Source organism: Sceloporus occidentalis, unplaced genomic scaffold, assembly GCF_023333645.1.
Source record: "Sceloporus occidentalis isolate IW3139 unplaced genomic scaffold, rSceOcc1.0.p SCAF_4, whole genome shotgun sequence".
NCBI lineage: Eukaryota > Metazoa > Chordata > Lepidosauria > Squamata > Phrynosomatidae > Sceloporus > Sceloporus occidentalis.
Window position 1 is genome coordinate 203,194,276 of NW_028316984.1, and position 27,855 is coordinate 203,222,130.

Here is a 27,855-nt window from a genome sequence, read left to right on the forward strand (position 1 = left end):
AGAGTGGTGGAGTCTCCTTCTTTGAAGGTCTTTAAACAGAGGCTAGATGGCCATCTGTCAATGGGGATGCTTTGATTGAGAGTTCCTGCATGGCAGACTGGCGTTGGACTGGGTGACCCTTGGGGTTTCTTCCAACTCTATGATTCTATGTGCTTTGGATGCTGGTACTCAAAAGAGTTTGGAAACTGCTGTAGCTAGCTTGTTAACTGGGGTGTTAAGGTGAAGGTTTTCCTCAGTTGTCTACTGTGTGGAGGCTTTTATTTATACATTTTTTAAAAATTCAATATGTGTGTGTGTGTGTGCGCGTGCACACACACGCATACACAGTAATGCACTGGTTCTGAACCAAATTTGGAACCAGTCTCATGCACACTCTGTGGTGATTCAGAACACCAGATCACCACTGACTTGCCTTGAGAAACCAAAGTAGGGACTAGTTTTTTGTTTGGGGATTATCACACACAGATTTGAAAGGGACAGGACTGCTCCCCCGTCCTCATCCTGTCCATGACAGCGATCGTGTGAAAGCCTTTCATAACGCAGCTCTGATCCTGTCATTATTCTGCCATTGAAGCAGCACTGAATTAACGCAAACTCCTGTTAATGCAAAATGCCAGGCAATGCCACTTCAATGATGGGACAATGACTGGATCAGTGCAACGTCATATGAAAGTCTTTTACGTGATCGCTTTCACTTGTACTTTCTGGATGGGATAATGCCCAGATAAGTGTGACGTATTCTGAAAGTCCTTCCCGTAATCCCACAGGAAGGACAGGACAGGGATGGGACAATGACATCTTGTCCCCCATGTGATAACCTCCCTAGTTTCACCAAATCCAGAGACACAGTAGACTCATCAGAGTCACGCAGTCCTAAAGAAACTGCTACTCAAATTAAATGAAAAAGGCATCAGAGACATAAGATAGACTAGTCAACAAGAGCTTTGGGAAGTTAATAGGCAAAGACTCCGGGGATTTTTGGTGCTGTGTTGAAAGATTCTAGAAACTGCAATCCAAAAATGTTAACTTTTCCCAAGCTCCATATAGGATTCATGATTAAAAGTGCACTGAACTGATGAAAAGCTGTGACTGTTAATGTCTTACTCATTTGTAGGTTCCCCCACAGAAGTGTTTTGACATTTTAGTCCAATGTGGAATGACCCCGTTCAACTTCAAGGTGGCAGAAGCAGAATTGTGTCTGCAAATAGTTGCCTTAGATGCTGCTGCAAAAAACCACACAACACCAACTTGGAAGAAAGGCCACAACTTTATTAGCAAGCCATTGGTATGGGTTGGCACAAAGCATGAGGTCAGGATCTGCTAAATCAAACAACCCGATGTTGTCTGATTAACCAACCTGGCACCCACCAGGCGCTTGGGATGACCTAGGGGCTAAGGAACACAAATTGACCGCAAACCATGCCATGCGTTCACATATTCACTAAGCCCCTAGTCACCGGGAGGCGCACCCGCGTTATGGCCCCCGCAATGGCCATACGCCTGCCCAATTCGCCCCCGGGTACCTAGTGACTCCCAGACCAGAGCACCATGGCCCTGGTACCTACACCGTGCCGATCCTGGCCTATGCTGCCGCCCAAAGTTGTGACAAAAAACCCAGAAGACAGCGGTGGGTGGGCGGGGGAAGCAACTCCAGTCTTCCTCCCTTCCTACTTGGCTCCGCTCCGTGCGAAGCCAAGCGCCGACTGAGGGGACAGGGCCGACAACGCGGCCTAATAGAGGCCTAGGCCCCGCCCCCTCCAACGTGCAGTGCGGGGCTCCTCCTCCAGGGCAGCCCAACCAATGAGCTGCCCTGGAGGACCGGAAGTCCCGCACCACAAAGTCCGGCTCCCAGAGCGTCGCGGGGCGGAAGGGCCGCCCCTTCCGCCCCGCGCACCAATAGGGAGCCGGGCAATGCCCCAGAGCATTCTGGGGCTTGTAGTTTCTTGCCGATTCTTCGGCAAAACGGCCTGCCCCGCAGCGAGGCGGCCGTGATTTGTGAATTGCACATGGATATCCATTTGTGTTGTTTTTTTTAAGCTTGTGGATGTGCATTTGCACTTTGGAAGACTGTGCACTTAGGAATTCTGTATGCAGATGTGCATGCACATTCAAATTGTGCATTTGGTTGCACAAAGTGAGTATATATTAATGAGTCTTCATTCTACAACTTCCATGTAATGTTATGCTCCATCTCCCGGTTGTACAATCTTGGCCAACACAAACGCTGAGAAATGATTTATCAGTGCTAATAATGCTGTTGAGAAACTGACAAGCTGATAGCCAGTTATCTGGCATAAGGGAAATTCTGTTTTTCAGCAGCTTATTATGCACATTATGCAGTGGGCTTGTGGGCTACTCAGCCGTCTGTCTCTGCTGCTCATTGGAGGAGCCTTCTAAAGCTTTTGAAAGGCTTAGAAAAATCCTTCCACCTCAGGCCCATTGCCTAACACACACACTGTTCCCCTTCGGGAAATGCACTCCGTGCTAAGTCTTCTTTGCTGCTCTTAGGAGAAGCTTTAGAAAGCTCACTCCTTGTGCAGCAGGGAAAGGCTATTGAGTAACCAGACCTAATTTTTCTAAAACGGAATATTGACAAATTGCTTATGATTGGGTGTTTTTTTAACCTAAATTTGTCCATGTCTTCCTGATTTTTCTAGTTACTGAAACTCCAACCCACACACAGCCAACTGCTTTTGTCTGTGAAAGTTGGCTCCCAGACTTGAAACTTGACTTGAAAGTATCTTGCAAAATTTGAAGTTTGACTTGAGAATTGAGGGTAGAGAGTTGAGATTTTGGAGTGAAAGACTTGAACCCATTACTGCCCCTTGGTCATCAACTCAGGTCCTGCAAATTCTGGGCAGCCTCTGCTTCCTTGAGGAAATCAATGCACCTGTTTGGTGGTCTCTTTCTTTTCCTAATGTCTCCCTCTTTTCCAAGCATTACCAGCTTCTCCAGTGAGTCATGTCATCTCATAATAAACTCTGCTTATGTTTAGTTTTTTGTGGGTGTTTTGGGCTATGTGTCCATGTTCTAGCAGAGTTTCTTTCTGACATTTCACCAGCATCTGTGGCTGGCATTTTCTGCTTATGTTTGTTATTAAATTTTCATTATTCATGTACTTAAAATGTTTTCATTTGCATTGTCATTCCTTCCTTCCTTCCTTCCTTCCTTCCTTCCTTCCTTCCTTCCTTCCTCTTTCTCTCTCTCTTCATTCCACCTTCCAGTCCTTCCACAATGGTGGTGCCAATGGAGCTGATTTCAAAAGTTCCCTCTATCCAGGCACCAATTTATTTTCCCAGAATTCCCCAGCTGTGGTGTCATTCTAATGCATTCTGAGAACAGTCGGGTTCCAAAGAGGACATTTTTCTCTCTCTCATCGACATCCACATAAAGATGGAAAAAGCAGGTTCGGTCTCTAAAAAAAAAAGATGCAGACACCCAAAATGATCTCCATGGCCAATGATAATGGCAGGCCCCCCAATTCTGAATGTGTGAATAACTGTGAATATGAATAGCATAATGGAATTCTGTTGGCAACTTATATATGCATATGTTCTGTTTGGAAGTGCCTGGATGTTCTTCTCCGATGTAGAGAAGAGTGGAGAAATGAAGCAAGTGGTGTGCAAAGATTTCTGTGATGCAACCCCAGTGTATGATTTCATCCCACTTGTTGCTGTGACCATACAATTAGTAACCAATGGAATTTGAACCATGTCTGTAAGGGGGGTCTCTCCCACTTCTAGCAACTTCTTTAAAGCCGTTCTCCCTTTCCCTAGTCTGGAGATATGGGGATATATTCAACTGAATTTTAAAGCTCCTTGGGTTTGTGGCCTCTGAGTTTCAGATGAACATGATGGAGGTGCTCCTACATGACACCATGGAAAGGCAGGCACAGTGAGGTGGTGTTTCTACTCACAATTTTAATGTCACCTTCAGTTGCAGCTCATGCAAGTGTTACTGGAGCTTTTCAAGTGCTGAAACTATAGTTGACACTTGGAAGAGCTGCTAACACCTGGGGGAACTGTGGAAAGGGCTGCCATGAGAGCATGTGGTGGAGTCACTGCCTCCCAAGAACAAAGCCATTGGTTGTGCCCATGAAAGGGTATGGAGACCCAGGCTGCTGCCACATTGCAGAATTAATGCAGTTTGACACCGCTTTAGCTGCCAAGGCTCCCTCCTATGGAATCCTGGGATTTGTAGTTTGTTGTGGCAACAGAACTCTCCAACAGAGAAGGCTAAACAGCACTTGAATAGCTCCCCTAACACTTGCTCCTGTGATTGCATGGCAATTAAAGCGCTGTCAAACTGCATTGATTCTGCAGGGTAAATCCTCTCCACCCAAACACATGATAAAACGAGCCTTTGCGTCCAGTTTTCCCTTCCAATGCCCGTCTAACGTTCTATGCCTATGGGAGCTTGTTGGTACTTGTCTCACCTTAGAAGAGCATTTCTCTACCGGCCAATGAATGCCCCCTGAGATGTTCTACAAGCAGCTGCCTGTCTCTCTCCACCCAAAGATGCATTTGTCACACAGTAGTGCTTTATCCAGGGAGCGGCATTCAGAAATAATACACAGACGCCATAAACTGCTTATTTTTAAGCCTATAAGCCACAGACCCAGTAAAACCCTTTACATGCTTGTATAGTTCCATTAAATCCACTGAACAATCAAGCAAGTCGGCAAATGGAAACGGGAGAAGGGCGAAGGCACGAACCCAAACATGGGGCTTTCGGAGTCCATCCCAAAGCTTGGACAAAGGCAGTGATTGCTGGAAACACAAGGAGTCCTGGTTAGGGCCCAAATGGCTCCAAAATCAGTTTGCCAAGGGATAAATGCCAAAGGTAAATGCTTTGCTAACAGGTACATGAAGGGGCTCATTCTAGCCCCAAAAAGCTTTAGCTTCATTCTTCCATAGGATTCCATAGGAGGGAGCCTTGGCAGCTAAAGCAGTGTCAAACTGCATTAATTCTGCAGTGTAGCAGCAGCCCAGGTCACCATATTCTTTCATGGGCACAACCAAAAATGCCTTTTTCCTAAGTCCAAGAGTAAAAACGATTCTATCTATCTATCTATCTATCTATCTATCTATCTATCTATCTATCTATTGTTGGATGGAGAAACAGAAAGGAAACATTGGAGACTTATGCTGTACATGACAACAGCAACAAGGTTCCTCTTTGCACAAAAACAGAAAATTAAACAAATACCTACCATTGAGGAATGGATCGTTACATTGATGGATATGAAAGAATTAGACAATCTTGAAAGGTCAATGGAAATTTGACACACAAATGAGAAGAAGATTGGAATCTACTGGAGTAATATGTAGAAAATAATAGAAAATAAATAGATGTGAATATACATTAAATAGAATGCAAATAAGAAAAATGAATTGGGGCTAAACAATTCAGTCCAAGACAAGACAGAGAAAATAGATCTAAATTACAAATTTTAAGAATTAAAGACTAGACCAAGGGGAGAGAAAGAATTCTTTCTTGTATTGTTTTGATTATCATTATTAAGGTACAGAAAAAAGGTATGATAGTGTGATGAAGGAAATATGACTAAACAAGAGCAGAAGGGGCTACGCTGGTTGTCAAAGTGAAAGACGTTTACGCTATAAGTGACTTCATTTATATGCTGAGAAAGGAAGAAGATTTGACATTATAGGTAAATATGTAGCTTACAGAAAGATTATCTGCAAAGAAATTTAACATGTGTGTGTGTGTATGTGTACACGTACATATGAACATATGCTGAAAATGTACATGTTTTATAGAATATGTTAATAAAATATTGTTTTTATATTTGTTAATTATTTTTTTATTTGTAATTAATCAATAAAGAAAACCTGTGACCATAGAGCCACAAGAAATGAGTCTCCAGGAGAGGAGTCTTGACCCTCCCAAGCGCCTTTGTTCCATTGACTGGAGAAGTTGCAGAAAGGTCTCCGTTCAGCAGCAGTTTGCAAATTATCAAGATTGTCTTTCTCAGTTTCAAGATTACAACCCGAATGAAAGGGACCTTTTTGCAAAGCAGAGCCTGGCTTCTGCGTTACGGGAAAAGTGACTTAGAGCTGTCATTTAATTAAGCCCTGTCTTCTTATGCGACAATGATTTATAGTGCCTGCCCTGACATAGAAATTAAGAAAGACAAATTGTCCACCATTTCCTGCTTTGGCTGATCATCTCTACAGAAGATTTTTCTCTTCTTGCCCCCGCTTCTCCCCCAGCCACATCTTTTTAACACAGAATAACTCAATAGCCATTTTACACATCTACTGACATATTTAACACATGATAAATTGAAAGTGTGACACTTTAACATCCAAGTGCTTAATTTCTGGGAGGAGGGGGGAAGCACATCAGCACTTTGGATTCGCAGGGAAAGAACCATTAAGGCCAGGCATTTGGATGGAAGCTGCATCGGCGCTGCAGAAATAATCCACAGCTCAATGCTGTGGAATTCTGGCAACTGTAGTTCTGTGAGCCATTTAGCCTTCTCTGCCAAAGGGTTTTGGGGCCACAACAAGCTACAATTCCCAAAAATTACACAGCCTTGAGCCAAAAAAGTTAAAGTGGTGCCAAACAGGATTATTTCTGCAGTGTAGCTGCAGTCATAGATACACCCCTGAGTGGAAAGGGACTCTGTGTGAAAGGGATCTAGGACTCCTAATAGACCACAAGCTGAACACAAGTTAACAATGTGATGAAGCAGCTAAAAAGTCCATTGTGGTTTTAGGCTGCATCAATAGAAGTATAGTCTCTAGATCAAGGGAAGTAATAATGTTTGGTCAGGCCCCACCTGGAATACTGCATACAGTTCTGGGCACCACAATTCAAAAAGGACGTTGAGAAACTGGAGCGTGTCCAAAGGAGGACGACTAAAATGGTGAAGGGTCTGGAAACCATGTCCTATGAAGAACGACTCAGGGAGCTGGGGATGTTTAGCCTGGAGAAGAGAAGGTTAAGAGGTGATATGATAGCCCTGTTTAAATACTTGAAGGGAGGCCATATTGAGGAGGGAGCAAGCTTGTTTTCTGCTGCTCCAGAGACTAGGACATAGAGCAATTAATGCAAGCTAAAGGAAAAGAGATTTCCACCTCAACTTTAGGATGAACTTCCTGACAGTAAGGGCTGTTCGACAGTGGAACAAACTCCCTCAGAGAGTAGTGGAGTCTCCTTCCTTGGAGGTCTTTAAGCAGAGGCTGGATGGCAATCTGTTGGGGTTGCTTTGATTGTGGGACCTGTCAGGATTGGGCTAATCCTGCCATGATATTGTGCCAGGGAATCCTATTATATATGAGGTGTTTGATCCAACTGCGATGTATGATATTCTGATATGTGTAGTTTTAACTGGAAGATATGACATTATATCATGATGCCTCACTTGGAGGTTTTGCTTTATATAGGTATACTGTGGGCTGACAAGAATATAATGGAGGGTTTACTTCAGGTGTGTTAACTGGTACGTATGCAAACAATATATATGCTAACTAATATGTGCGCTAACTGATATATATTTGGTACAGTCCTTACAGTCCGATGCTTTGTGTAGGACAGTTGTTAGGATGGTTGATATGTATATCAGCTGCTCTGATAGCCTTCAGGGTTGACGGGTGGGGTATAAATACCATTATATATATATATATATATATATATATATACACACACACACACACACACACACACACACACACACACACACTCCTGAGGGGCCATTGACCTGGCAGCTCCAAGGCTGGGCTGGCAACATGAGCTACTGCACTGAAGTGACATCAACCCGAGTGATGCCACTGGTAGGAATGGAAAAAATGTTTTATTTTTAATTTTTTTAGTCTACATATATATATATATATATATATATATATATATATATATGGGTTTCTTACGTGTTGAGAAACTGATGAGAAGGACTCTGGACTGATGGGAATCTTTGCAGTTTGGTACTTATTCTGTGCAGAATTAGCATGCTGCATGCAGAAATCAGCCTTTAGGCACAGGAAACAGCCTGAAAAGGCTATTTCTTGCACAGAAAATTCCAAAACAACCACATGGATTTTTTTCTTCACAAAACGAGTCCTGAATTGGAAATAGCTTTTGAAAAGACTTTTTTTCAGTGGGAAGGAAATTGCTGAAATTACTCATTGCTACCTTTGAGAGGAAACTTAGTGAAGAATTATGCCTTTAAGCCAAGGACAGAGAAGGGTGACCTGGGAAAGGCCTCTCCTAGTCAAAATCCTGTAGCCAGAACTCATTTCTGAAAGAATGAATTACATTAATGCCAACATTAGGTGTGTCTAGAAAACTGATTAAACTATTGAAATACTGATTACTCTCCAGGCAAGTTTCCATCCCTCTCAGCGTATAGCCCTGCATTACATTTGTAGAAAAGTAATTTGTAGGAAATGTTACCTTTGGGACAATGGTGATTGGCCTAATGCTTCTCTGATGTCTTCAGTGGGTTCTTCTCTGAGGCATCACTGGTTTTTGTTAAACCAACTATTGGGTAAGGAAGCCAGATGGACAACCTTCATTTGAAGGTACTCTTTTGTTTAAGAGAGTTTGCCAATGCCATCCCCATTTTTTCCACCTGAGACACTTTAATAAGGAATCCCAATTCAAAGCTGGCCATTCTGAGTGATGGCGTCTACCTGAATGAAGAGCCCCAGCATCCTAGCTCCTCCTTGCATAGGCTTCTTGATGAAAACACTGACTTCTTGTATGTACTTGTTTACCAGTTGACCTCATGTATAAGTCAAGGGATGTTTTTGGGTCAAAATCATGGATTTTGATATGACCCATAGATAGGTCGAGGGTAAAACCTAGGGGCATGTAACAACGGATCTAAAGGGGGGAACCCTTCCTTCCTTCCTTCTCCATCTCTGGACATCTCCCAGCCACCTAACACCACTCCCATGGTACTGGAGGAGAAGGTTTTTAACATCAGATTGAAAAGGGCAGTAGAGTTAAATGGGGTGATTGGTGGGGAGGAGATCCATGGGAGGACGGGAAGAGAAGGTTTTAACATTAGATTGGGAAGGGAATCACCTCTTTCTCACACACACAGAGAGAGAGAGAGAGAGAGAGAGAGAGAGAGAGAGAGAGAGAGTCCTGCCTGGTCAGCTCTTTCAGAAATCACTGCCAAGGTACAAAAGGGGGGGGGGGTGCTTCTTTCAGGGCCTTTCTAAGCAGCATTATTGTATTGACCTGTATATAAGTTTACCCAGGATCTTAGGGTCAACTTTTGGGCATACATTTTTTTTACTTATAGCTGAGGATATATGGGTGAGGATATGGGCTCTTCCCTGCTGAAATCGTTGGCTAAATTAAGCTTCATTCCTGGCTCCTCTTCATCCTGGAGAGAAGTGACCAGTGGGATGCCAGAGGGTTCTGTCCTGGGCCCAGTGCTATTCAACCTATTTGTCAAAGACTTGGATGAAAGAATAGAGAGCATGCACATCAAATTGGCTGATAACTCTATATTAGGAGGAATTCAAGATAACCTTAATAAATTAGAAAGCTGGGTCAAAGCTAACAAAATTATTTTCAACACAGAGAAATGTAAGGTACTGCATTTAGGGTGGAAAAGTGAAATGCATAGATATAGGATGGGGACACCTGGCCTAAGGAGACTACGTGTGAAAGGAATTAGGAGTCCAAGTGGACCACAAGTTGAACATAAGTCAACAGTGTGATGTGGCAGCTAAAAAAGCAAATGCAATTCTAGGCTGCATCAATAGGAGTATAGTGTCTACGGCCCCATTCCCACTGGGCTATAAAGCGAATCAAGAATCGGATTATAGGGACATCATTCCCATTTGAACTCACGTTCGATCCTTGTTTAAGGAAAATCATTCCCATTTGAATTCACGTTCGATCCTACTTTGATCAATTTCTCCAGCAAAACCCCGAATCAGTGGTGGATAACCTGCACTTTTCCAGCGGGGTTTTTTTTTTTTTTTGGCAGCTGCTGTGTCGGATCGGGGGCAAACTAATGGGAACGACAGGGTGTCCGAATCGGTATTTTAGGAGGGGAGGAGCAATGTTCAAGGGGCTGTCCCAGGAGTGTCACTCGCTTTGTTCTCTTTCCTGCATTCCCTGCGCCATTTTCCCCGTTCGCGTAGCCTTTCCTTGGTAAAGCGGGAAGCAGGGCAAGGCGATGGCGTGTGTAGACACATTTATTATTATTTTTTTAAATTAAGCTTTTGATCGCCTAGGCGCTCTGTCGGGTGTCCGAACATTGCAAATTGCTCCATTGGCCTCCAAACTCAGTAAGCGCATGACGCCCCCTGCCAACCCCCCCCCCTGCTCCACATAGATCGATGTGTGAGGAGACCCACTGCACACCTTTTTTATAACTATTATTTCTTCTTTTTCCTTTTTCTGTTTTTGCTGAGCGCCTCAGTGCCTCAGCGCTCCAGCGTCTGGACGGCAATCACAATGACGCCTAGCCGCCCAAGTGCTCAGCAATCCATTGACCACACACACACACACACACACACACACACACACACCCCAGAAAAACAGGTTTGAAAGACGCAGATGGGAACAGGGAACAAAAATCACCCACGTCAAAATGCACCGAATAAACAGGTGTCACTGGGACGTCTAATCACCTAAGCGCTTGATTGACAGCTTACAAAAGGAAAAAGATGGTTCCAGACAGGCAATGGGAATGGGGAACAAAAAAGTCTGCGAAAAAATACAACGGAGAAATATCAATGGAAATGAGAATATGAGTCAAGAAAAAGCGAGTCCATTTGCTCCCTTTTGTAGTGGGATTGATGGACGTGATACGAATACAACTCGGGAACTTGCTCCGAATCTGATTTGTAGCAAGATTTGTCGCTTTATAGCCCAGTGGGAATGGGACCTACATCAAGGAAAGTAATAGTACCATTGTATTCAGCGTTGGTCAGGCCTCACCTGGAATACTGTGTCCAGTTCTGGGCACCACAATTCAAGAAGGATGTCAGCAAGTTGGAGTGGGTCCATATCCATTACCATGTACAGATGTGAGAGCTGGACAGTGAAGAAAGTGCATAGGAAGAAAATCAACTCATGTGATGCTGGAGAAGAGTTCTGAGGATACCGTGGATAGCCAAAAAGACAAACAAATCAGTCCTGGATCAGATCAAGCCTGAACTCTCCCTGGAAGCCAAGATGATAAAGTTGAGGTTATTGTACTTCAGGCACACCATCAGAAGGCATGGCTCATTGGAAGAGACAATAATGGTAGGAAAGGTGGAGGGAAGCAAAAAGAGAGGAAGAACACATGCTGTATGGATGGACTCTGTTAAGTAGTCACTGGTATGAATTTGCAGGAGCTAAGAAGATCAGTGGAAGATAGGAAGTCCTGGAGATGTCTCATACACAGGGTTGCCATGAGTCATGATCAACCTGAAGGTGGTTAACAACAACAACAACAACTGATCCAAGACAAGACAGTCCTTCATTTCCTCCTTGCACTGAGCCACACCTGCCCACTCCCTTCCCCTCCTGCCTTTAAGCAGCACCAACAATGGTCCTTTCCATATCTTCTTGACAGGTGCAGGAGGAAGCTTTTCAATGGGTACAAAGGTCTAGAGAAACTGTGTGGGTGGAATGATATTGCTCCACCTTTTTGATGTAGGATGTCACCCAGAATCATACAGTTGGAAGGGACTGCAAGGGCTACTGACTCCTGCCCCTTTACACCAACCCAACACAAAGGCACTCCTGAAAACTAGCCATCCAACATCTGCTTACAAATCAAAAATGAAGGAAACTTCTCCCTCTTCTAAGGGAGTCCATTCCATTTGCTGAGCAGCTCTTACTGTCGAGTTCCTCTTAAAGTCTGATTGAAAAGGAGCCAGATTCCTGGTGTATTTAGGCCAGTATTGCCTACTCTGACTGGCAGTAGCATTTCAGGCTGGCTTAGATGGCTGAGTCCCCAACTGCCTTTCCTCTGAATAGCCGGATAATCCGTGGCATTTTAGCAGGACACTTACTTCCAAGGAGAGACCCAGTTGGTTGCTTGATTGATTTTGATTTGTGTTTTTAATCCGATTCCTTTAAGATTTCAAGCAGCATATCACCTTGACACAAAATTGTTTCAATCATTTATATTGTTTTATCTGTTTGCTGCCTTGAGGTCTCATGATAAAAAGGCAGGATTTTAAAAAAAAAAACCTTGAATAAATAAATAAATAGCCCAGGGAGGATATAACTAAGGCTTGTGTCACGATTGCTACATGTTCTTTCATGGCCTCCGCTGCGCATGAGTCTCTGAAGTGCATGCTAAAGCATCCAAACTATATGTAACAACACCTTCTGCTTCAAACCCTCCAACAAAATCCCTGTGTTTTTCCACAACTCTCTTTCCCGGCCTTTTATGTTCTTTAGCTTCCTCCCACCCCCACTATGGCATTTTTCCAAGCCAACATCCACTTCTGGCTGTTTCAGAAACTGTAGATGTTGCCAAGACAGAAACTGTTGTACTCAGCAAAAGTCAAGGTGGGAGGGATGTGGATTAAGTTCTGGAAACTGCAAGGATGGGGGACTTTGAAGTTCTATTTTTAATCCTTTCCTTTTCCTCCTTGCTTGCAAAATAAATAATAAATAAATAAATCTCTCTGCAAGGTAAAATAAGGAACCTAGGCTGGCATCCAGTTAGTCAGTTACAAGTTGGTGTTTCAGAGTTATGAGGAAGTGATTCCTTGCAATAATAATAATAATTCCTTGTGGTACATTATCAGTGGAAAGAAAATCAACTAATTTGAGGTAAGCTGGACAAAAGTGCCAAGGATACCATGGACGACCAAGAAGATAAACAAATCATTCCTCTAACAGATGAAGCCTGAACCCTTCCTGGAAGCTAAGATGACTAAACTGAAGCTGTCATACCTTGGCCATATCATGAGAAGGCATGAATCACTGCAAAATACAATAATGCTAGGAAAGGTAGAAGGCAGTAGAATCATAGAGTTGGAAGAGAGCACAAGGGCCACCCAGTCCAACTCCCTGCCATTCAGGAAGTCACAATCAAAGCATCCCCATTGACAGATGGCCATCCAGCCTCTGCTTAAAGACCTCCAAGGAAGGAGACTCCACTACACTCCGAGGAAGGAGTGTGTTCCACTGTCAAACAGCCCTTACTCTCAGGAAGTTCCTTTCCTGGAGCTTACATCCATTGTTCCATGTTCTAGTCTCTGGAGTATCCACCCAAACATCCAATTCACAATGCTAAAAGAAAAGGGATGAATGTAAAGTCGAAGGCTTTCATGACCAGCATCCATAGTTTTTTGTGGGTTTTTCAGGCTCTGTGGCCATGTTCCAGAAGAGTTTCTTCCTGATCTTTCACCAGCATCTGTGTCTGGCATTTACAGAGAATGCTGACCTGGAAGAGAGTGGGTAAATATATAGACTGTGTGATCCTGGGTGGATCACTCCTCCTTACCCAGGATCACACAGTATATGGCCACATAGCCTGAAAAACCCACAAAAAAGGGAAGAACATTGCCATTCTTGGATGTGCTAGTTATCCACAAACCGAACCCATGGTTGGACCACACAGTATACAGAAAACCTACACATGCAGACAGATAACTACACAAGTACTCCAACCCAGGACAAAGAAGAACCATGATAAAAATACTGGTAGACCATGCCAAAAGGATATGTGAACCCCACTTCCCGGAAGATGAATTGAAGCACCTGGACTGGGCTCTACAGGCTAATTGTTATTCCAGTTCAGATAGAAGGGCTGCCAAACCCAGAAAAACCCATAGGAGTGAAGACAAGCAACCACCCAAAGGGGAGGTCTTGTTATCATACATCAAAGGCGTCACAGGCAGAATAGGAAAAGTGGTGAAGAAACACAACCTCCAAACAGTCTACAGACAGACCAAGAAAATCCAGCAAATGCTGCACTTGGTGAAGGACAGGAGAGACCCTCTCATGGCTGCAGGAGTTTACTGCATACCATGCAACTGCGGACAAGTCTACATAAGGACCACCAAATGCAGTGTTCAAACACAAATCAAGAAACATGAGAGACACTGCAGACTGGATCAACCAGAAAAATCAGAAGTAGCAGAACACATTATAAAGTATCCTGGGCATAAAAAGCTGTTTGAAAACACTGAAATTCTGGAGCATGCCAACAACTATCAGGTCAGAATGCACAGGGAAGCCATTGAAATCCATAAACACCTGGACAATTTCAACAGGAATGAAGAAACCCTGAAAGTAAACAAAGTGTGTCTACTGGTCCTGAAAAACACCAAAATCAAGACCTTTCAAATGCAAGTGAAAACCACCCAGGGTCAGGGGAGTTTCCCAGCAGACAATGGATCACTAAGTAAATGGACAGCCTAAGACCTTGCCATTCAACAACAGAACAATACACAGGTTAACATGTAAATCGCTTCCTCTCAACCAACAGTATATACACCCCACTCATTCCCATGCCAGCATTCTCCGAAGATGCCAGCCACAGCTGCTGGCTAAACATCAGGAATAAACTCTTCTACAACACGGCCTCATAGCCTGAAAAACCCCACCAAAAACTATGGATGGCAGCTGTGAAAGCCTTTGACTTCTCATTGGTATAGAAATATACTCGCTATTGCTAATGTGCACAAATGAGCACCAGTTTGCATAGTACACTTACGTGTAGACTAGCCCCAAAACTTTAGTCTGGTTGGGGAGTCTATAGCAGATCCCCACAATGAGGTCACTGTTGAATATTTGGCCATTTGCTTTAGGAAAACTTACAGGAGAATTAATGTGCAGCTACACCTGAAGAGATCTACGCTATGCCACGGAGAGGCAAGATCCTGGCCAATATTTCCCAGTCATTCCACCCCTTGATCTTCTACAACAGAGGCAGAAATCCTGTCAGCTTCCAAATGTTGCAGGACTGCAACTCACAGCATCCCCAACCATCAGCCATGCAATCTAACATCTGAAGGGCTTCATGATTCCTGTTAAAATAGGGCTCTCTTCATCCACCCCCCAGAAAAGGTTGCTAAATCCAGTCACAGGGTTTTCAGATTTATATACATCTCCATAATAATTCCTACACAAATTAGCTCTCTCATTAGTCTGAATTACTACTTCACTATCTTTCTCAATTTAATTTATCATGTTATTTTGCTCTTTCATTTTAACAAGGCTGCCAGTAGTTTACCAGATATATTACCCTGGTTTTTCTTTTTGAAAAAGCACACCCTGTTTCAGGAAAGCTGAGAAATGTTCAGTTTGGCCACAGTTTCAAATATCTGTTTTTCTTATCACTTCTAATATTCTATCATTCGTGGGAGAACGCACTTCTTTGTAGCTTTCCCCTCCCTGCAGTGTCTTATATGTATTTTCAGTTTTCGTAAAAAGTCTTTCCTCGACTTTTTCACGAAGGCTAATTTCTGAATACAAAGCCTTCTGACTGTGGTTTTTGAAGCCTCCCCAGCTGCTGCTGAACTCACAAATTAATATTTATTAAGCTGAAAAAACTCCTTTCCCAAAGTGTCAACTACTGCATCCTTGTAAAACAGGAACTCACAATTAATTCCACTTTCTTTGTTCCTCTTAGTTTTAATGATGATAAAAGAAATAGGCTTAGTCTAGAATGCAGTTGGCATTTCAATGGTGTTTTGCACACATGCAAATTCCCTTACAGAGAGCCAGCATGGAGTAGTGCTTCAAGCATTGGACTACAACTCTGGAGACCAGGGTTCAAATCTCCACTCAGCCATAGAAACTATATGTGGGCAGGGGAAATTAAATGCATAAATACAGGATGGGTGACACTTGGCTTGAAAGTAATACATGTGAAAAGGATCTAGGAGTCACAGCAAACCAGATGCTAAACATGAGTCAACAATGTGATGCAGCAGCGAGAAAAGCCAATGTAATTCTAGGCTACATCAATAAGAGTATATGGTCAGCCTTCTGTATCCATGGATCCTTTACACTTGGATTAAACCATCCACATATTGAAAATATATATTTTAAAAATATATAAATTCCAGAAAGCAACCCTTCATTTTGCATTTTATAAGGGACACCATCTTTCTAGGCCATTGTATTTATCTCAGATTTGCCTTTTTAGTCATCAACGTGCTTGTAAAAAGGGCAGGATGAGTCCTTCCTGAATCTTCGTTCACGAAGTAAAGCCAGAGAGAGAGAGATTTAATGAGTATCCATGGGTTTTGATATGCATAGGGGGTTCTGGAACCAAACCCCAGCAGATACCAAGGGCCCATTGTAGTGTCCCGAAGGTGTTGTGATACGTTATTGTGCCTTGGTCAGACCTCATCTGGAATGCCATCTTCAGCTGTGGGCATCACAATTCAAGAAGGGTTTTTATAAGGTCTGGAAACCAACCATTATGAGGAATAACCGGGGAACTGGGTATGTTGGAGAAGAGTAGACTGGGAGAGTGATATGATAGAGCCTTCTTTAAATATCTGAAAAGATATCATGTGGGATGTAAGATATTGAGAAGGAGGGTGACCAAAATGCTGAAAGGTCTGGAAACCCCCATGTAAAGTGGCTGAGGAAGCTGGGTAGGTTTAACCTGGAGAAGACAAGGTTACGAGGTGACATGATAGCCCTGTTCAAATAGTTGAAGGGATGTCATACTGAAGATGGAATAACTTTGTTTTCTACAGCTCCAGAGAATAGGACATGGAGCAGTGGATGCAAACTACAGGGAAGGAGATTCCACTTAAACATTGGCAAGAACTTCCTGAAGGTAAGAACGCTGCCTGGGAGAGTGGTGGACTCTCTTCTCTGGAGGTTGTTAAACAGAGGCTGGATGGCTTTCTGTTGGGTGTGCTTTGATTGTGAGTTCCTGCACGGCAGAATGGAGTTGGACTGGATGGTCCTGCAGGTCTCTTACAACTTTCTGATTCTATGGTTCTATTCTAGAAGATGGAGTGAGCCTGTTTTTGCTGGAGCAATTTAGCAAGAACATTTTCCTAAGATTTTTTTGTGCACACATTCCCCCTTATACAAAGTTTTGGGGTACTTGTTTTTATTTGCAAATGGCATTTCAGTACTTAGAGAAGTGCGGACATTGTCACTGAACTGTCTGCAGACTGATCTCTGCAGAGCTTTGAAGGACGAAGAAAACTGCAAACTAGACAAATTTCTCACCCATATTGTATGTTGCCAGGCTTGAATGTGTTCAGAGGAGAATGACCAAGACGGTCAAAGGTCTGCAAAGCAGCATGAACTGACAGATTCAATGTAGAAGAAAAGAGGGTCCCTTCCTCCTCATAATCCTCAACCCCCCCCCCCCCATGTTTTCCACAACTCAGTATCTAGGAAGGCTGCAGTGAGTAAACAGCAAGAAGGGGGGGGGGGGTTGAAAGGAGAGACCTAGTATAATTCCACTCAAGGAATGTTTACACTACATTCTGCATTGCAGAATCACAAGCATGGAGTTATGCCCTGCTTTCCCAACATTGCTTTGCTAGTGATTTGTGATGCTGTACCATCAAGTGTCCCACCAAATACATATGCACATGCCAAAGTGAAAATATGCACATGCAAAACAACACCACACATGTAACAAGGCTATGTGTGCACCTCTCCTTTTGCAACCTTGAACTGAATGTAGACATTCCTCACTGGTCAAGGGCAGCATCCAGAAGACACCAGTGGGAATCCAGCATGAAATAATAACTCAAAATGTGGGAATGTCAGCTGTTTGCTTTTCAAAGCAGGGGGGGACTAGTTCTACTGTCAAAGTAAACAGCTTTGTCATCAGGATTTGCAACTTCATTCACCCTCACACACAAATGATCCTTCCCCAATGAAGATGTCTCCTCAGATTTAGCAAAGAGAAAAGCTACAGAGCATCTCAGCCCAAAGTACGATCTTATAAATAATGTCAGTTCTTCTTCCCCAGATATCTATGAACCTACGACTAGGCTCTGCCCATCTTCTGCAATGAGATAAGGAAACCAATTCTAAATTTCAGAATGGTTCCCACCCTGAAAATGGATGGGTTTGATGTTCTCTATAGCTCACAATGACTTGACAAGAGAGGAGAAACAAGCTCAGTGAATCTTGCTTCATGTCAGCGGCTCTGTGGCTCTTTGCTGAATGTCCTCTCCTTAGGCTGGTGGCTGTCTAATAATCTATAGCGATACCTGGGGTTACACTCTCCAGATGATGATGATGATGATGATGATGATGATGATTTATAACTATCTGATAACCATCTGAGCCTGGAGGAAATGGGCCCTTCAACAGAAGGAAATGAAAACAGGCAATCAGCAGCTTGAATTATGAGACTGAGGGGCTCGACAGACCACCCCTTTCCTAGCCAGATCGGGGCCATGGCAATCTCATGCTGTGGCCCCAATCCAGCCTTTCGAGGGTGCAAAAAGGGGCCACAAAAAGAGGCACGGTGGTGCAGCTATATGGTGCTCCTTCAGTGCTGGATTGTATGGATGTAGCACTGGAGAAGTGTCATGATGCCACATGCCATGTGGAGCGGTGCACAGTGTCATGATACCCTGGGGGCGAGGTCAGGGCATGTGTCGTCTGGATGCGATGCCCTAACTCTGCCCCCAGTTCAGCCTTTCAGGCCGGTCTGTACCAGGCCTGAAAGACCAGGAGGAAAACTAGGAAATCTTCTGAAGGCAATGCTATCATGGATTGCTGTTTGCCCAGAAAATTGGAGAGGAGTGCAGTTGTTTGACAAAGGCAGCATGGTGTAGTGGTTTGAGTACAGCCCTGGAGACCAGGGTTCAGTTTCCCTCATGGAACCCCCCTGAGTGACCTTGGACAAGTCACACTCTCTCAGCTTCAAAGGAAAACAATGGGAAACCCCCTCTGAACAAATCTTGCAAAGAAAACCCCATGACAGGTTTTATTTATTCAATTGTTTGTTTCATTTCTATGCTGCCTTCCTTCCAGAAAGGGATCCAAGGTGGCTCACAAATAAAACCCTTTAAAAACTTTACAGTAAACATTTAAATGACAATTAAAATCAACTAGTTAAAAACAGTATAAAATTACAGAAACATACAGAAGTTAGGTTTTCTTTGTCATTCCTGTTGTGGGCCTTCAAATCATTTCTGACTTATGGTGACCCAAGGTGACCCTAGAATGGGGCTTTCTTGGCATGGTTTGTTCAGGGGAGGTTTACCTTTGCCTTTCTCTGAGGCCGAGAGAGTGCAGCTTGTCGAAGGTCACCCAATGGGCTTCCATAGCCAAGCAGGGACTTGAACCCTAGTCTCCAAAGTTGTAGTCCAACATTCAAACCACTGCACCACACTAACTCTCCTTCGTTTGCCTTAGAGTCAACATAAATCGGAAACAACTTGGAGGCCCATAACAACAGCATTAAACAGTTGTGTGACTTCCCTTCACCCTCTACTATAGCTGCTGTGCATAGTTAGACCTAAAGACTTGTGCATGCATACGTTCCTCTACAGTCTTTCTTCAGCTGATAGTTCCAGATATAGACCTGCACATGTGGGGCCATTGCGCTTGGCAGATGTACCTGGTATATTGCAATCATGTATTTCACATTTGGTTGTGAATTCAATGGCAAAGTGTTGTCATTAGCTAAGGCACCTCCTCCAGACAACTTTGTGATTTTAAAGGTACACTCCAGCTCCTTGATGTGGAATCCCAGCCTATAATAAGGGAAAATATTGGGACAAGTTGAAGGTAATAGGAGAAAAGGAAAGATCTCAGTGCAGCCAGATTGACTCAGTCAAGGAAGCCATGGAATGACCTGACTTTGCAAGAGCAAGAATCTTATAAAGGCCTGTCATTCTTAGGGTTCCCCTGTGTTGAAGTGTGAAGTGGTGCCTTTCCCAGGAGGCTCAGGCGAAAGTGCACAGCTGCATGGTTAATAACTTTTGCCATTTCATTAAGAACGTTTGCCATTTGACCACACTCTGATACTGCTTGGCTGCATGTGTATCAGTTTCCATGGAGGATACTATTGGGGTTTGTTTGTCCCCTGCTCCCATCCCACTCTCTACATTGCCACAGATTTGAGGGGTAAAGCTGAACGAAAAGTCTTTGGCATCGCCATGCGCCTGCAGTCTGGGCTCTTGTCACAAAAGGCCATTTGTCTGCAACAAAGGAAAAGTATTGCAAGAGAAAACAAGGCTCGGCCGGCTTCGCCCATCTAGATTCATTGGCTGTAAATAATTCACAGATACCGTTCTCCACTTGTTATTAATTAAGATCCAATTGAAATCCCTAATATTAATTATTGTTAACATTAAGAAAAGTGTCTAATTTCTGTCAGGCCTCCTCTCCTGTCAGCCTTGAATGTAATTATCCCTTATCTCTCCACACAGCCAGGCCCTGCAAATATAATTATGGAAATGTATGTTTACTGGAGTATGAAAAGTAAGTCCATCAAATTAATATTGTATTTATCCTCTTACCTTTAACAGTTATTAAAATGCGCCACGGATTGCTTGGCTTCTGTTCTGGACATTTATTCATTTGTTTGGGTGGTTTTCTTTTTCTTGATTTCTTCCATCGCTGGACAAAGGAGCCCATCTTATGAAGAAGAGTCATGGGTTCGGTCCAGTCCGGCGCACAGGCAAATCTTGGGAGAGCCAGCTTTTGGATTGCAGCTCCCAGAATCCACTAGCCAGCTTGGCCAAAGTCCAAAGTTTCCCCAAACCTCCGGTCTCTACCCACTTTAGTTGTCAATTCAAGATTGCCCTGAGGTTTCTGGGTCAAAACATGCATTATAGCCAAAGAACCTATTCTTAGGTCAAAGTGAAACCAAGGGATTACACATTCCTGCTTTTTAAAAATTAAACACACACGCATGTTATATGAGTTTATTAATATAAAATTTTGCCTTACAAGCCAACCAATTAATCGCATCCTATCTCAAAAGTGTTCTCAGCTATTAACTAATCCCTCATATATATAGTCATCATATTTCCTCTATTTATTTATTTTTACATCTCCCCCGGCCAGGAAAAGTGTTTTCTTTTTAATTTCTTCTTCCTCCCAGGTGGAAAATCATTTGAACTGTTTCCTTAATAATTCCATACCCCTTCTTCTCCTCAACAAACTCAGTCATTATTCTCCAATTATTAACCCAAACGTCTTCTTTCAATTGTCCAAAATAAATCCTCCCTTTTTCTATTATAAAATCACACATCCTATTCTCTGATATAGTATACAGTTCCCCTTTTCCTTATCCTTCCATCCATAAGCAATCACTGCAGGTGCTGCTATCATTGTTTGATTAACTATTCCTCCTTCTTCTGTAATCCCATATCTCTAATATTATCAGTTAAACATCTTTCTTTCTTTAATTGATTTTTCCCCTATTATTTTATGAATTTCTTGTCCTGTTTCCTCCCAAAATCCTTGTACTTTGCAAGATTCCCAACACATATGGATAAATGTTCCTTTACTTCCACATCCATGCCAACAAGCAGGTGACACATTTTTATTAATATGTGACATCTGTTCTGGTGTTCTCTGCCATCGACTATTATTTCATCTGTTGTTTTCTAACCTTACTATTTTTAATATTTTTACATTCTTGTATCCATTGTTGGTTTCTTTCTTATTAATCTTAATATCCTTTTCCCATACTCCCAATAAACCTTTTATGAAATTATATTGATTATCCTACCATCTAACCCTTTTCCTTCCCTGTTTCATTATCAATATTTCGACTAGTGGATTTTGGCAACCTTTTATAGATATTATTTCCTGTAGACTCTTATACATTCCACTTAATTGAAGCCAATATTGATTACCTATCATCGCTAATATGTCATTTATTTCTATCTGTTTCCTTACATTATCTGATAAATCGCCAATTGTCTTATATCCAATGTTCCTCAGTTTTCTTAGTGCTATTCCTTTACCTATATCTCCTTTCTTATTCAAATATTCTATTGGGTGCCAATAGGTATTACTAATTTTCAGTCTTCTCCCCCTGTTTTCCCATATTTCTCACATTGACCAAAATAGACCTTTGTTTATTTTCATTTTCTCTCCCTTAGGTTTTATTGCTAATGTTGATTTATATTGTGAAGTCAAATATTGTGATTTATATTCCTTGTCATTTAACTGCTTCACTATCCTAACCCATCTTTTATTAATATCATACTCTAAATCTAATAATCTTAATTTTTGGAAAGCCTCAAACTATTTTTCCATTCAGAGAAATGCCAACCCTCCTTTTTCTTGATGAGTAAATAACATTGCATTGGAAAACCTACTTTTCTTTTTCTTTGAAATCCATTCTTTTATTTTCCTGTCCCAATTTCTTAATATCCTCGTTGGTATTTCTTTTAGAATTGTTTGGAAAAGGAACAATAATTTAGGGATATTATCACCTTAAATGCTCTAATCCGTGTTAAGGTATTCCAAGATTTCCCCCCATTTACTTACTTGTTTGTTTATTTTCTTCAATAATTAGTTATAATTCCCTTGAACCCTGCTTTTTTTTATATTTGTCATTATATTTACTCCAAGATATTTATTTTCTTCACCCCTAACTTTAATCCTGATATTTTTCTGAATTTGCTTTTGTTCCTCCTGACTTGTGTTCATAAATATTATTTCTGATTTTGCTATCTTAATTTTAAATCCTGACATATTCCTTCTTACTTAGAAAGGAAGGATAAGGACTATTTAATCCAGCCTGCCTGCGTCTATCAAGAGAGGGATGCGGTGCAGAGCGGAGGGTGAATCCTGTGACCACAATGACTGGGAATAAAGAAAGTAAACATGTATAGGGCCCCTCTTGGAGTGACCAGATGTCCTAACCACAAAGGAAGACAAGGCACCACAAAATGTAGGATCTTCAAGAAAAATGTAGAACATGATCAGACAAATGTTAAAAACACTTAGGAGTTTGTCCCATGGGAGGGAAGCGCCCAAATCCCATGCATAAACAGGATTTAAACCCAGGAAAATCCCACAAGCGCAAGATTGTTTTCAGATGACATTGCTCAAATTAAGCATTAACGTGACATTAACCTGTGCATCCCAAAGTTAAAAAGTGGCGCATTTTGCCATTTTTTGTATGGGTTAATGTCGTGTTAATGCTTATTTTGCATGACATGTCTGAAAATAATCACATTCTTGTGGGATTTTCCCAGGATTTAAACCCTGTTTATGCATGGGATTTGGGTGTTTTGCCTCCCGTGTGATAAACCCCTTAGATTCATAGAATCAGAGATGGAAGAGACCACAAAGACCATCCAGTCCAATCCCCTTCTGCCACGCAGAAACTCACAACCAAAGCCCTCTCTTGGCAGTTGTCTATCCAGCCTCTGTTTAAGAACCTCCAAAGAGGGAGAATCCATCACTCTCTAAGGTACCATCTTCCACTGTCCAGCAGCCCTTAATGTCAGGAAGTTCTTCCTAATGTTGAGTTGGAATTTCTTTTCCTGTAGTTTGCATCCATGGCTCCGTGTCCCAGTCTCTGGAGCAGCAGGAAACAAGCTTGCTCCATCCTCAGTATGACATCCCTTCAAATATTTAAAGAGGGCTATCATGATGCTTCTTAGCCTTCTCCACACTAAACATATTCAGCTCCCTAAACTGCTCCTCATTGCACATGGCTTCCAAACCTTTCACCATTTTGGGTGATAGGAGCCCTGGTGGCACAGTGGTTCAATGCCAGTGCTGCAGCCACAATGTTGTAAGTTTGATCCTAGAGGAGGACTCCGAGGTCCACTCAGCCTTCCATCCTTTTGTTGGTTGGTAAAATCAGTATCCAGCTTGTTGGGGGCAATTTGCTTAAAGATTGTGCTATTTCACTGATAAGTGATATAGAAATATACTTGCTATTGCTATCGGTCTCTCCTAGTTAGTGAATAGTGAAGATGTGACTAGTGAAGAATGGTTGGATGCATTTTGGACACTTCTGATTCACACTGGGCACTTTCATTGTACTCTGGCACTTCCTAGCCGGTGTCTGGATGCGCACTGAGGAGCACCCCTGTGGCCACTGTGCATTGGGCCATGATACATCAGTCACTCCACTGGCCACCATTATGCAATGTCTGTCCATATATTGCTATATCATGCCAGCCTCTAGGGGAACAGGGATGTTGCACAATGACTGAAGTCAATTTTGTGCACATATCAGGCCATTTACAAAGACATAAGCCCCAAGCAGCTTGCTAGCCAATATCCCCAAATGTCCTCATTCACACATGCAGTTTAGGCCTAGAATAGGAACAGCAACTCCCAGCATACTTTTACTTTCAGTGTATTATCAGTGTAATAAGCAACAATTGCAGAAATACTTCAAACTGCAGCGAACGTATACAGGTAAGTGAAAAGAGAGCCATTGTAGTGTAATGATTTGAGTTTTGGAGTAGGACTCTCAGAGAACAGGGTTTGAATCTTTGCTCAACCATGTAAACTCCACTTGCTAACTTTGGGAGGCTGCATTCTCACAAACTCAGAGGAAGGCAATGAAAAGCCTCACTGGAATGAAAGTAGCCAAAGAAACCTAAGGAAAGGGCTGCTGTAAATTGGAGCTGGCTTGAAGATATCCCCAGTCCAATGCAAAGAACACCTCATCCATTCACGGAAAGAGAACACAGAAGAAAATCAACAGCCTGTTCATTTCTTGTCTATTTCAGCAGATTAGGAATGGTTTCTATACTCTGAAACTTTAAAGACAAATGTTGCAGGGGTTACTTCCAGCATTCCCCCCCTTGATGAGGAAGCTGCCTTTCAACCAAGATCTATATTTCATTCAGCTGGATGTCAACTGAGCATCTGCTGTTCCTCACCTCCATGACAAACTACACTAAAATGATGTTATTTATCATTGCCTGTAGGGGGTTTGGGGTCCCCCTTTTTTAGATGGTACAAGCTGCTTTTGCACTTCCCTTGCCAAACTGATGTCAGTTGAATTGACTAATGAGAAGGGAAGCCAGGCAAATGAGAAGATCACTGCCAGCTGGTCAGCTTTAGGAGCTACCAGGCAGTGGCATCACTAAAGTTAGCATCATCCAGTGTATGGTATCATGGTATCACTCCCAACATTGGCTTCCTACCCTACCACACCATAATGAATCCTTAGTAATGTTTCTTTGTAGTGTAGCTCATAAACTATTCTTCCCATATATCACTGAATGTGATGATAATTGTTATGGCATAAAGAACTAGCAAAATTCATACAATACCTATGAGGAGCAGTACATGCAATAGTGACCTGCGAGTCTTAGTGGACCACAGGATGAACATGAGTCAGTAATGTGAAGGAGAAACTTAAAAAGCCAATGGAGGACCATGCCCTTGACTTCACTTCTTTGTATGTTCACCAAGGTCAGGATCCAAAGTTCTTCCAGAAGAATTTGGTGCTCTGGAAGTCCTTTGGGTCTTGAACTTTTACTCCCTTTTTCCACCCAACATCTGTACTAGACAATGAAACTGTTAGGTAGATTTGTAATTGGTTGACAAGCCAAACCCAAAGGGTGCTCAGCAATGGCTCCTCTTCATTCTGGAGAGAAGTGACCAGCGGTTGGACAGGATGGCCCTTGGGGTCTCTTCCAACTCTATGATTCTATGATTCTATAGTTCTATGATTCTAGGCTGCATCTATAGAAATATAGTGTCTAGATAGGGGAAATAATAGTACTACTTTGGTCAGGCCTCACCTGTGTCCACCTCTGGGCACCACACTTCAAAAAGGATGTTGAGAAGCTGGACTGTGTCTATAGGAGGACAACCAAAATAGTAAAAGGTTCATAGAATCAGAAGGTTATCGCATGGGGGCAAAACTGTCCCCCGATGTGTTCTAACGAGCATGAGCGCGGGCGCGCACGGAGCATGATGGGAACCCGATGGGGCCCAGAACACTAGTTTACCGCACGGTGGAACGCCGCCGCTGCCGCCGGTGTTCCCATCGGGTTCCCGATGTGTTCCAGGAGGCGCCATTTCTGGGAACGCTTTTGAAACTGTTCCCAGAAATGGTGCCTCCTGGAACACATCGGGAACCCGATGGGAACGCCAGCGGCAACGACGGCGTTCCACCGTGCGGTAAACTAGCGTTCTGGGCCCCATCGGGTTCCCATCACGCTCCGTGCGTGCCCGCACTCGTGCTCGTTAGAACACATCGGGGGACGGTTTTGCCCCCATGCGATAACCTTAATAGAGTTGGAAGAGACCACATGGGTCATCTAGTCTGACCCCCTTCTGCCATGCAGGAAATCTCAATCAAAGCATACCTGACATATCGCCATCCAGCCTCTGTTTAAAGACCTTCAAGGAAGGAGACACCACCACAATCTCCAAAGAAGTGTGTTCTGCTGTTGAACAGCCCTTACTATCAGGAAGGTCCTCCTGATGTTGATGTGGAATCTCTTTTCCTGGAGATTGCATCCATTGCTCCATTGTCTCCTATTTCTCTGGAGCAGCAGAAAACAAGCTTGTTCTCTGCTCAATATGACATCCCTTCAAATATTGAAACAGAGCTATCATATCACCTCTTAACTGTCTCTTCTCCAGGCTAAACATACTACGTTGTTCCTCATAAGGCATGGTTTCGAGACCCTTCACTATTTTTATCGCCCTCCTCTAGATACGCTCCAACTTGTCCACATCCTTTTTGAATTGTGGTGCTCAGAACTAGATACAGTATTCAAAGTGAGGCCTGACCAAAGCAAAATAATGGCACTATTACTTCCTTGCTCTTCTTCCTCAACTTGCTCTACTTCCTCAACTGCATGGAGTGGTGCCCAGGAAGGAGTTTAATAATTAGACTGGCCATCAGTTCACTTCATATATCTGAGGAAGTAGACCAAGAACTTTATCGCACCCGTTTTTGTCTCCGTTACAGGTACAGAAAGAGGACGCTTGTGTGCGCGCACGACCTGCAAAAAACGGATTTCATTGCACGCCAAAGTATCCTCCAAAAGGTTGGAAGTCTTTCAGCCGAGCAAAATGGCACCTGTCAGCACTGAACCGGGACGGCTTGGCGCCGGAGGACAGAATGGGGTCTTTTGGAGGACGCTTTGGCATGCAACAAAATCCATTTTTTGCAGGTCGCACACACACAAGTGTCCTCCTTCCGTACCCGTAATGGAGACAAAAATGGGTGCGATAAAGTTCTGAGTCTACGAAAGCTTACTCTACAACTTTTTTATGTAGTTAGGCCCTGTACATGCCTGCCATAAGGCCGACATGAGAGCAGAGTTGGGTTTAGCATCCTCACGATGCATGGCTGACTCTGCCCCCTAGGGCACCCTGATGCCACACGCCACTCCACACAGTGTGCGGTGTCATGCATTCCTCCAGCTCTGCACCCATATGATGCAACACCGAGGGAGCGCCGTATAGCTGCGGCAATGTGGCTGTGGCACTCTTTCAAGGCTTTTTGCAGCTTCTTTTTGCACCCTTGAAAGGCTGGATTGGGACCACAACATGAGGTTGCTGAGGCCCCGATCCAGCTAGGAAAGGGGTAGCATCCTACTGTCTCTTAAGGGTTCTATGTACAGCCCCAGAATCTTACATTTGCTACAAGATCCCTTTGCATACTAATCCCAACTAACACAGCTATGCCTTTGAATTCTTTTTTGCCATGTTGTAACATCCATATTTAGTTCACATTTGTATAAATGGAATGTGGCAAGCACAGCTATTGTACAGGTAATTGTACGTTCTTAGATGGTGAATAATTATTGCTAATTGTCTGGCATTCTGCTAGTGACAGAGGCATGCATAAGTCATGCTAAGCATTTGGGGGAAAGTACATCTTCTACTGACTGCGACAGAAACAGAGTGGTGCATGCAGCAAAACTGTGCTTAGTGTTTATGCACTGTGCATGTCTTGTAGTTTTGCACTGTATATTGCAATTTCACGCTGTGCATTACACATGGCATCCT